The sequence below is a fragment of the Oncorhynchus mykiss genome, chromosome 13 (assembly GCF_057628025.1).
Source record: "Oncorhynchus mykiss isolate SJ-2025 chromosome 13, ASM5762802v1, whole genome shotgun sequence".
Taxonomy (NCBI): Eukaryota; Metazoa; Chordata; class Actinopteri; order Salmoniformes; family Salmonidae; genus Oncorhynchus; species Oncorhynchus mykiss.
Window position 1 is genome coordinate 27,336,821 of NC_143034.1, and position 11,703 is coordinate 27,348,523.

General features: G+C 40.3%; 1 long non-coding RNA gene across 1 annotated transcript; it reads left to right on the plus strand.

Annotated features, from left to right (window-relative positions):
* On the plus strand, positions 1-1,022 carry LOC149978800 (uncharacterized). Its single transcript, XR_016485776.1, has 2 exons — positions 1-73; positions 460-1,022. It is a non-coding gene; the product is annotated as an uncharacterized LOC149978800 (long non-coding RNA).
* The last annotated feature ends 10,681 nt before the right edge of the window (positions 1,023-11,703 follow it).

Genomic DNA, 11,703 nt, shown 5'->3' on the forward strand with positions numbered 1-11,703 from the left:
CACATCAGGCAGTGATTGGGAGTCCCATAGGGCTGCGCACAATTGGCCCGGCGTCGTCCGGCTTTGGCCCGGGGTAAGCCGTCATTGTAAATAAGAATTTGTTCTTTAACTGAGATTGGCTAGTTAAATAAAGGTTCAATTAAATTCTAAATTCAAAAATCTCCTCTTGACATGGGGAATGCTGGTGAGGACAGTTTAATATGTTTTTCTTGTGCTCTTGCTGATTAGTATTTTTCTCCTGTCATACAGGAGTAATGAAGGCCTAGTGCAGTCATTTTCTACAAAAAAGATTTGTATTTATTTATCATGGAGTGCTGCAGCACCACCCTTACTTCCCGCAGCTATGTTGAAATGTTGAATATTTAGTGCATATAGGCTTGTTTCTGTCTATGCTATTACCACATGCTTAAATGCTTAAGAGTCTCTGGTATGATATCCTGTCTCCTTTCCCATGTTTAGATAATGATTTAAGTGCAGAGGCCATTCCTGCTCCAGATCAGGGGGACGAGACGCTCCAGCTGTCAGGAGGGTTCTCCCAGCCTGCCGCAGGGATGCTATCAGGCCACAGGAACTCCCCAGAGGGCATGTCCAGCCTCATCCTGGGATGAGGTCTCCTTCCTTCCCTATCGCTCTCTTTCTCCCAACTCTGCCATCCTATTCACAAACCGTTCATTTGAGTCCAGGGATTTCGTCCCACCCTCCTCTTCCTTTCCTCCCTCCCAGAGTCCATTGTTTTCCTTTGTTTTGATACCCGCTCTTTTTTTTTTATTTGTAAGAGTTCTTTGACAGAAGCACTTTATGTACCTGATCCAAGCCCCTGGCATCTGTAGTGCTGTAGTCACAGGCCTGCTGGGTAAAGGGCATGAGGTTTAAGTTGTCCCTCACTCCATCCCGGTGCCAATGGAAACCTGTTGATGCTGCTTGTCTCCTCTTTGTTTACGTTGATATTGATATTGATCGCGTATGATAAGTAATACGATGACATATGATACAATAAATCCAACTGGGTTGAGTTCCCTCTCCTTCCTTCCCTACCTCTGTCTTTCTCCAGACTCCACCCCGTCCTCCTCTTCCTCTGCTTGCTAAGGGCAAATAGAGCCACTCTACAACTTGTTACTAACCCAAACACAGTAGGGAACAATCAAACAAGAGCTAAGGATTTATAAAATAATAATAATTCTAGTTATATATTCAACTTTGTTCTGATTTAATATCTTCAGTTTTGTTGGAAAGGAAAGGGTTAACACTGAAGATAAAAAAATATCCAATCAGGATTTTTCTTTGGTGGTTTCTGGGGAGATAAATATAGCTAGCTAGGCCATCAGAACCTAGATAGAGAAAGATTTTGGGGTGAAACAATTGAGTGAATCAACCAATCACATTTGGATTTGTAATGGGTTCAAACAGGTGCCATTAATACAGGTAACGAGTGGAGGACAGAGGAGCCTCTTAAAGAAGAAGTTACAGGTCTGTGAGAGCCAGAAATCTTGCTTGTTTGTAGGTGACCAAATACTTATTTTCCACCATAATTTGCAAAGAAATTCATTAAAAATCCTACAATGTGATTTTCTGGATTTTTTTCTTCTCATTTTGTCAGTCATAGTTGAAGTGTACCTATGATGAAAATTACAGGCCTCTCATCTTTTTAAGTGGGAGAACTTGCACAATTGGTGGCTGACTAAATACTTTTTTGCCCCACTGTATATTCCTGTTGTTGAAAATACATATTTTACAGACGTTGAAAATGTGTATTTTCCAGATGTTTAAATCAGGCAAATTTTTGGTCACTGTTGTGGTTAATGTGAAATGTGTTTTGCAATGGGAAGTAATAGTTTAGATTTGGGAAATTTTGATTGGGAAATGCTTAGACTAATAGTTGTGTTCTTGTTGTCTTCGGATTGGGAACTACTGGCTTATTATGTTCAAGTGAAAGAACTGCTTATCCTTTGATATCATGCTGCTGTCCATCTGCCCTGTGCAGTGGTGTAGTGGTACCTGGAGAAGTGGGTATACTCTAATTCTGCCAATCAGGGGTGTAGGCATGAGTGGGCTTGGACACAGGCCAACTGGGAGCCAGGCTCTGCCCAATCAGATTGAGCAGAAACAAAAAAAAGAAAACATAATTCCAAAAAAGGCCCACCCAGCGAAGGAAAATCACCCTGTGTGAAAAATCCTATGTTTTCCAATGGTTTTTTATTCGTTATTCTATATATTATTTCCCATTTTCACTCTCAAAATCACTTTTTTAAGAATAGACAAACGACAACAATGCTTAAACCACATCAGGAGACCATTTTGGAGGTCTGAGTAGTATTTTTGTATTAATAATCTTTAATATTTTCCTTTTTGCTCAAACTGATTGGGCAGAGCCTGGCACCCCAGTGGGTTGGCCTGTGTCCACCCAAGCCCACTCATGCCTACCTACACCCCTTATGCAAACAGCACATGACAACCGAATTGCAATTCACATATAGCCTACTAACCAAGAATTTGGACCAATCTTTTTCAATACCTCGTTCGCATACCCATTGTTGCCTTAGTTGTCACTTACCGGTAGATAATCATGAATTGAACAGTCTTTCCTACCTACCCTACCCGCTACCGATGTCCTTCTTCTGTGAGCTGCTCCATGCCAAAACCAGTTGAGAGCTGCACACTCTTACTGCCTGCAGATGATATTCAGCTGAAACTAGGCTGTGTATGCGCCGCCTTTGGGATTGTGTAGGCTGTTTTGTGCATTATTTCTCTATTGTACTACATACTTGACAAGTCGACTACCTCCACTACACTACTTTCATGCACATCAGTGTAAAGAAGTGAATATAGGCAATGCCCATTGAGAGAAAAAAAGTGTGTATACCTGCATAGACTGTTGCCTCCACTACACCACTGGCCCTTTGTGTTTTTACAAAAAGTGCACTCTCCTACATGAGTGCACTGCACAGGAGGTTGGTGGCACCTTAATTGGGGGAGGACGGGCTCAGGGTAATGGCTGGAGCGGAATCAGTGGAATGGTATCAAACACATGGTTTGATGTCATTCCCATGCTCTCCGTTCCAGCCAGTATTATGAATGGTCCTCCCCTCAGCAGCCTCGACTAGTGCACTGGTATTACCATTACTGTCCTTTTAGCAGTACGGACCTGCCACACACTGAAGGACTGGGTCCAATAGGTTCACCACTGTGCAAACATGTCTAGAATAGATATAAAGACTGCAGGTATTCATGTGACACTGCTAATTTCGTTTTTTTTACTCAGTCAGTTGGTACGAGTCCTCACTGTCCGAGACAAGACCGAGTACAAATGTATCTGACACCTGGAGACAAGACCGAGACACTCAGTGTGGTCTCGAGACCGAGACTACAACCCTGGAGAATGGGCATACTAATGTCATGAAATGGAGAATCTGATTTTTTTTTAATAATAATTGTATCTGTGCTTTTTACATGTCAAAGTTATAACTTTAATGGCAGTTATGAGTGCTGGGTGTTCTTTAAAAGGGAAACTTTTTCAGCAACAGGTTAAAGTATGCCTGTTTGTGTGTGGTACTCCATCTGATAGAATGACAAGTGACCTTATGACAGCTCTGCCTAGTTCTCGTTTTGCCTATAATCTTTTAATTCTCGATGTTGGACACAATTTGGTACGTTAAGCAAAGTATCCAGAGTTGTAGTTCAAACTTCTGTCATGGTCTCGCTTACAGGTCTGATGCCTATTTTACTGTCTGCCTTGTACAGGAAAACCTGTGGTTCAATCAATGTACAGGTAGGTATTTACACCCACAGGTCAATTTTGTTCAAATATCATTTGAATGAAATTGCACACATGGCTTTAGTGAATTCGCATTTTTCAAGTGCTGCTCTGTAGATGTTGAAGGGTCAAGCTAGGCTACATCACCACGTTACTTTTTCATCCAAATTCATGCAGGTTTATCGCTGTAAAAGTCTCAATATTAGCACAAAGGAAAATAAAATTAACATGAAAGTCACTTTTGACCATACACTGCTATATCATTATTTCTGATGGGAATAGGGCAGTTGGCTGTGTAGTCACTCAATTATCTAAATACATTTAGATTCAGTTCAATAATATTACTGTACATATTAACTGCAAAATGCCCTGGCTGTGGCCAAGTGAAAGCCGTGACATTTCACTGTAACATTCCTTTCCAATTTCTGTCAGGCTGTGCATCAAAGTTTTGAATACCCCCCCCCCCCCCCCCCCCCCCCCATTCATCTGTGAGTCCTGTCCTCCTCTTCCTCCCTCCCTGAGTCCATTGTTTTCATACACTCTCTCTAAGATTTGTAAGAGTTATTTGACAGAAGCACTTTATGTACCTGATCCAAGCCCCTGGCATCTATAGTGCTGTAGTCACAGGCCTGCTGGGTAATGGGCATGAGGTTTAAGTTGTCCCTCACTCCATCCGGTGTCATTGGCAAAAGCTCCAATATGTGACTCACAGATGAATGGGTGGTGTTCAACACTTTGAAGCACAGTCTGACAGTAATTGGAAAGGAATGTTACAACCAAATGTCATGGCTTTCACTTATGAAGTCGTTGCTTTTGCACCGTGTTCATTGTTTGGCAAAAACTGCATGCACTCTTGGTTTCTTCCAAGCAGGGCCCCCAGTGTCTGGTCTGGAGCGTGAAGTCACAAGCTCTGCTGGTCGGCTACTGCGATGGCGGTACATTCCCCGACAGGATTTCCTGCACGGCCTCTGCTGTGAAATCACAAAGACCCCCAAAAATGTCAACGGCATTCACAATGATTCCAATTTATTATTTTTTTTACTTCTTCTCCGCTTGTGCCTGTACAGTTTATGACCGTTGCAACAAATAATACAAAGTCCACCTTTTTAACATGTAGCATTTCACTGTCCTTCGGTTGATGAGAAACCTTCACTAGTGGTGGTGGCTCCGAATATCATAGTTTCTTCCCCGACACTCCTTCCTTCCAATCTTCTTGCCACCTCGTTCTCCTCCACCCTAACAGGGCACTCCAGGAATGCGGCCGCATTTTCACCTCTACAGTTGCAGCATTTCACGTCATCTGGCATATGATACTCTTCCCTTCTGCACACACTTGACACATGACCATGTCTTTTACATTGATGACACTGAAGGGGCTTGTGCACAAAAGCTCTTACAGGGCATTTCATGAATCCTATCTTTCTACGAGAAGGGAGAGACTGATCAAAAACAGTAGCATGGATGAAGTGAATTTATTTCAGTGGAGGCTGCCTCATAATAATGGCTGGAATTAAGCGGGTAGAATGGCATCCAACACGTCGTTGATTACCATTCCACTAATTCCCCTCCAGCCATTACCACCAGCCCGCCTCCCCAATTAAGGTGCCACCAACGTCCTGTGATTTATTTTCTCCATCCACCGTACAGGTCAGTCGACGGGCACCAACCACTCCATCGATGTCTTCAGTAATGTCCTCTGCCTTTTATTTCTTCCGCCGCACCAGAAATAGCCCCCTTCGATTGGCGCCCTGCTACGAAAATACGTACAGGAAACATTCCACTCTGATATATTTTTGAGTCTTAAAACACGCTTCCTCTGCTCCGCAGACACAACCAAATCTAAATATAGACCACTTCTGGTGACTCTCACCGCCTCCACACTTGCCTTCAAAACAATCCAGATGTTCCTTGTGATGTTAAATGGACTTCCCAAGTAGCGTTGATCCAAAACTCTCACTCCCGACTAAAAACCAGTCTAGTGGTTTCTTTTTTTACTTACCTTGTTTCCCTTTTTCTTCGCCAGGGTAACCCACTCATTCTCACTTCCTGTACATATTAGCTTCACCCGACTCACTAGCAGTTTCAAACAAAACCTCAGTTTCCGCCATCTTCTGCCTCGAGCGAATTAAATGGTGATGTTCTTCTTCTATAGTTTAATGCCATTCGAAACTGTTAAATGTGCATTCCGCCACCTACTGTGTGGGTGGATTATAAGGAGAAAAAAAATGTGCTTTATAAATAAATAAAATATCATACAAACTATCAAAACAAAGAAATGAACTAAACAAAATCAACCTGCTGTTCTGTAAAAAAAAATAATTCTAATCAGGTCCCAACACAGGCTCAGAAGCCTCCTGTGATGGTGGAACATTTCCTCACAACAATAGTCCTTCTAGTGCTTATGCCATGAAGTCTTGGAGCCCCAAACACTTCTCAGCTGCAGATATAATGATATCCAGCTTCTTGGACTTCTTAGACACTAGTGCAGTACAATGAATCACTGTGGCTATAAATGCCACAAAATCCACCTTCTTCACAATGAGTGTATCCAGATCACCCGATTGACTTAAAACACTACTAGCAGCTGGTTGCAATGCCTCCACCGCCATATCTTCAACACTGTTGTCTATTGCCCCTTCGACCCTCTTCACCGCCTCCACATAGAAAATCTGTTGCACAGCTCTGATCCTTGACACCTCAACCTCCTTCACCTTTACATGGCACTCAAAGAAGTCCGGAGTATGATCCCCATCACAGTTGCAACGTTTTCCATTCACAGATTCTTCAATATCATACTTCTCCCGTCTGCAAACATTTGACATGTGACCATATCCTGTACAATTCTCACAGTGTAATGGTTTGGACACAAATGCTCTCACCGCATACCTCAAATGTGCAAGCTTCACATATTCAGGTAGAGTCCCCTCAAACAACAATATCGACAGGCTTTTCTCCTTCCTTCCATGTACCATACAGGTCAGGAGACGTGCACTGAGAGTGGTACCCATCATCTATATCCAACGAGACCCCAGCTATAACTCCTTTGGCAGGAGCCCTGCTCCGACAATCAGTACAGGTTAACTCTGACGTGGACAATTTAGTCAGATCTAGTGTACGCTTCTTCTGTTCTTCATCAACACAATTAACCAAAACAAGGCCGCTTCTCGTCACCTTGACTGAATCCATCTTTCCCACTGTTTTTCTTCACAGTTCTTGATTTCCCAAATTGATTTCCTTGTCCAAAAAGCTCAGTCCAATAAGAAAGGCATTATTGGACCAGTCCTTCTACTAAAACTTTTGCTCGTTTTATTCTAGTCTTTATTTCACTAATTTCCATCCATTATCACATCTCAGGGGTGCGTGCTTAGTCCCCTCCTGTACTCCCTGTTCACCCACGACTGTGTGGCCAAGTACGACTCCAACACCATCGTTAAGTTTCCTGACGACACAACAGTGGTAGGCCTGATCACTGATAACGATGAGACAGCCTATAGGGAGGAGGTCAGAGACCTGGCAGTGTGGTGCCAGGACAACAACCTCTCTCTCATTGTCAGCAAGACAAAGGAGCTGATCGTAAATTATAGGAAAGGGAGGGCCGAAACAGGCCCATATTAACATCGACGGGACTGAAGTGGAGCGGGTCGAGAGTTTCAAGTTCCTTGGTGTCCACATCACCTACAAACTATCATGGTCCAAACACACCAAGACAGTTGTGAAGAGGGCACGACAACATCTTTTCCCCCCAGGAGACTGAAAAGATTTGGCATGGGTAACCAGATCCTCAAAAGTTCTGCAACTGCACCATCGAGAGCATCCTGACCGGTTGCAGAGCATCCTCACCGGTTGCATCACCGCCTGGTATGGCAACTGTTTGGCATCTGACTGTAAGGCGCTACAGAGGGTAGTGCGTACGGCCCAGGAGATCACTGGGGCCAAGCTTCCTGACATCCAGGACTTCTATACCAGGCAGTGTCAGAGGAAGGCCCAAAAAAAGTATCAAAGACTCCAGTCACCCAAGTCATAGACTGTTCTCTCTGCTACCGCACGGCAAGCGGTACTAGAGCACCAAGTCTAGGACCAAAAAGCTTCTTCCCCCAAGCCATAAGACTGCTGAACAACTAATTGAATGCTACGCGCTGCTTATTATCTATGCATAGTCACTTTACAAATGACCTTGACTAACCTGTACCCCCGCACATTGACTTGGTACCGGTACCCTTTATATAGCCTCGTTATTGTTATGTACATTTCTTGTGTTACCTTTTGATTAATTAGATTTTTTAAACTTTAGTTTATTTAGTAAATATTTTATTAACTCTATTTCTTGAACTGCATTGTTGGTTAAGGGCTTGTAAGTAAGCATTTAAAGGTAAGGTTGTATTCGGCACATGTGACAAATACAATTTGATTTGATTTGACTTCCCTTGCCGCACTTTCAGATTCAAGAGCAGTCGCCATTTTGTCCTCTCCACTTCCAACGCTTTAAATGTTTTTAACATTTAAAAAAATATATAATTGTATTTTTTATTTTATTCATAATACAAAAATCAACTTACATTGCTACATCAAACATGTCTAACAAACCAAACACAGCTATTAAGAATACTCAAACATACAAAAATATCAATAAAATAATACAAAAAATATACAATTTAGGTGCAAATATATTCTCTCTGAAAAGATCTTATTATAATGATTCATGAAGATGTTATTCTTGTTGTTATTCACTAGGGTGCATAAGGGTGCATAAGGGTGCATAACACATTTACATTCAAAGAACAAGTGAGACAGATCCTCACCTTCTTTGTCACATATATCATCAATAGCCACAAATTTGGAAATCATAGAATTACATGGATATATCTTATGTAAAATGTTGAAGTGCACTTCCTTAACTTTGTTTGTTATACAGTATTTGTCAGGCCTTAACCATGCATTTTTTCCAGACAATGTCAGGAATAAGCATGTTCCAGAAAAACACCTCTCGGTGTAAGTTGGTTTTGTGAATGAAGAATTTGTCTTATATATTTATTACAACAAGATTTCTCAAGTAAGCCCACGCCTTCCAATCTGAGTTCTGGATAAACTTTGTGATTATTCACAAAATTAAGATGAGTTTTCATTAGTGTAGTTAGACCACTGGGAATGGCTTTGATCACAGAAATAAACCTTCTGAAAGGTATTGGAAACTATTTCAATGTTATAAATTGTTCATATGTGAGAATGTTACCCTTGTTGTCGAAAATATCAAGAACAAAGTCAATATTCCTCTCATGCCAGCTGGGATAGAACAATGACTTATTCCTTACAGTTATGTCTGAATTATTCCACAAAAGAGCTTTATGTGGGGGAAAATTGTGCAGGAAACATATTTTCCAGGCCATTAAAGCTTGTTGGGGAAACCTAGCCAATTTAGCAGATAATCTTTCAGGAATATAATTACATTTCAGTGAAAATTGAAGACCTCCCAATTTATTAAACAGATGATTTGGAATGAAATACCATATTGAATCAGTATTGATCAAACATTTTCTCAACCAGTTTATCTTGAAAGTGTTATTTATGTCAACAAAATCCAACACTTCTAGACCGCCTTCAGCTCTTTTGTTAGAAAGGACATATTTTTTTAGTTTGTGAGACTTATTTTTCCAGGTGAAGTCAAGAAAGGTCATATTGATCTCTTTACAAGTAACTGGATTTACACATAAAGATAATGAGGGGTACACAAAATGACAGTCCCTCTGCCCTGGACAGAAGTACTCTCCCAAGTATAGAAAGATCTCTTTGTAGCCAATTATTAAATATATTTTTAGTTATCTTAATTTTAGGAGAGAAATTCAAATGTTGTCTGACTAAGTGGTTTTTTGACAGATGTATTCCTCAATATTTAACAGTCCTTTACAGGAATATTTTATATTTCTTTATCATCAGAGTCAAATAAACATAAGATTTCACATTTCGAAACATTCAGCATTAATCCTGATGCAATCAAAAATGCAGTTATAGCATTAAGGGCATGTGCGACCTGGTGCTTGTCTCCTAAGAAAAGAGTAGTATCATCAGCCAGTTGACAGATTTTGAGTTCTTTGTTAAAAATGGTCAAGCCATACAAATGTGCATTATTCAGAATATCTAGAGATAGAAGTTCCACAAACAAAAGGAATAAAAATGGCGGAATTGGGCATCCCTGTCGTACACTTCTGTTGGTACTGAATATTTTGGAAGTATTAAGGTTTAGTAGCACATAACTATTTATATATTTGTAAAATATGCAAATTACTTTAATAAAATGTTCACCAAATCCAAAAAGTTTAAGAGACCTAAAGAGAAATTCATGTTCAATTGTGTCAAAGGCTTTACAGAAGTCCAAAAATAGGACAACCACATCTGAGCCAATTGCATCTGAATAATCTATAAGGTCCAAGACTAAACGAATGTTAGAGCTTATGTGACGGCCCTTCATAAATCCTGTTTGAGTCTAATTTATAATGGTATCTATTAATTTCTTTAATCTTTTGGCATAAACCAGAGCAATCAATTTGTAATCAACATTTAATAAAGTAATTGGTCTACAATTGTCAATGAGAGAAGGGTATTTATCGGGCTTCGGAATCAGTGAAATAAAGCCCTGTTTCATAGTGGAGACCATTTCCCCATTTCTAATGCAATCTTGAAACATATTGAAAATCCTATCTTCTAGTAACCCCCAAAACTGTCTATAGAATTCAACTGACAGGCCATCAGGGCCAGGTGATTTCCATTTTTTTCACTTGAATTCAGAGCCTCTAATTTCTCCAATTGACACAGGTGAATCGCAAACTGAGTGGAAAACATTCTCAATTACAGGTACATAACTCTGAATGTGGCAAATGTAGCTTTCACAACCATCTTCCTGAAATTGAGAGCTGTAAAGGTTTTCATAAAAGGAATTGACAAATGATGATATTGTCATGGGATCTTAGCATAAAACCTCGTTAATTTGGAGTGTAGTTATAGATTTTCTTTTGTAGTTTCTCCTTTCAAGTGATAAAAAGTAACTCGTGTTTCTTTCCCCCTCTTCAATCCATTTTGCTCTTGACCTTACAAAGGCGCCCTTTGCCAGATCCGTGTAAGTCTGTTCTAATTCTAGTTGTAAAGACCTGAACACAGACTCCTCTTCTTCAGATAGATTATCTTTCTTGAGAAAACTGTCAAGATTGCTCATCATCTCCTTTTCTCTAAGGTTCTTTAATCGCATCAGCTCTTTGGAGCGTTTAATGGCTACCACTCTGACTTTATATTTGAAAAATTCCCATCTACTTCCATGACCCAAGTCTTTTCTTGTAAAAATACATTTAGCTAATGATTTGATGTTTTCAATGAGAGTAGTATCTTTAAGAAGTGTGTTGTTTCATTTCCAATATCCTCGAGTACCTTTTGATTTTTTAGTAGCTTGTAAATTCAGGGAAATCAAGTGACGATCAGAAAAGGGAGCCAACTGATGATCTACAACTACAACAAATTGTAACAAAAAAGGGGAAATTAGGAATAAATCTATTCTATATTTATGTGACATAGTTTTGTTGGTCCAGATATAACCCTTAGCATCCGGATTGAAATAACGCCAGGCATCCTCAACACAGAGATCCATGCATAATGTAATGATAATGTTACTATTTTTAGGGTTTTTACTCGTTCTAGGAAGAAAACGATCAGCAGATGCATCAGGTGTTTCATTCAAATCCCTTGAAATAATTAGAAAGGCCTCTGAGTATTTGTTGCGTAAATCCTGTACTTTCCTGGTAAATTGGGTAAAAAGGGTCTTATTAGGAGCATGTGAGTTATGTCCGTATACATTACACATGATGAAAATAGCATTGTCAAATTTAACAGTTAGTATGACCCATCTGCCGTCTTGTGAAGATGGGGATTCTTGAATGTCACCTTTAAACTTGTGAATAAGTGTCAAAACA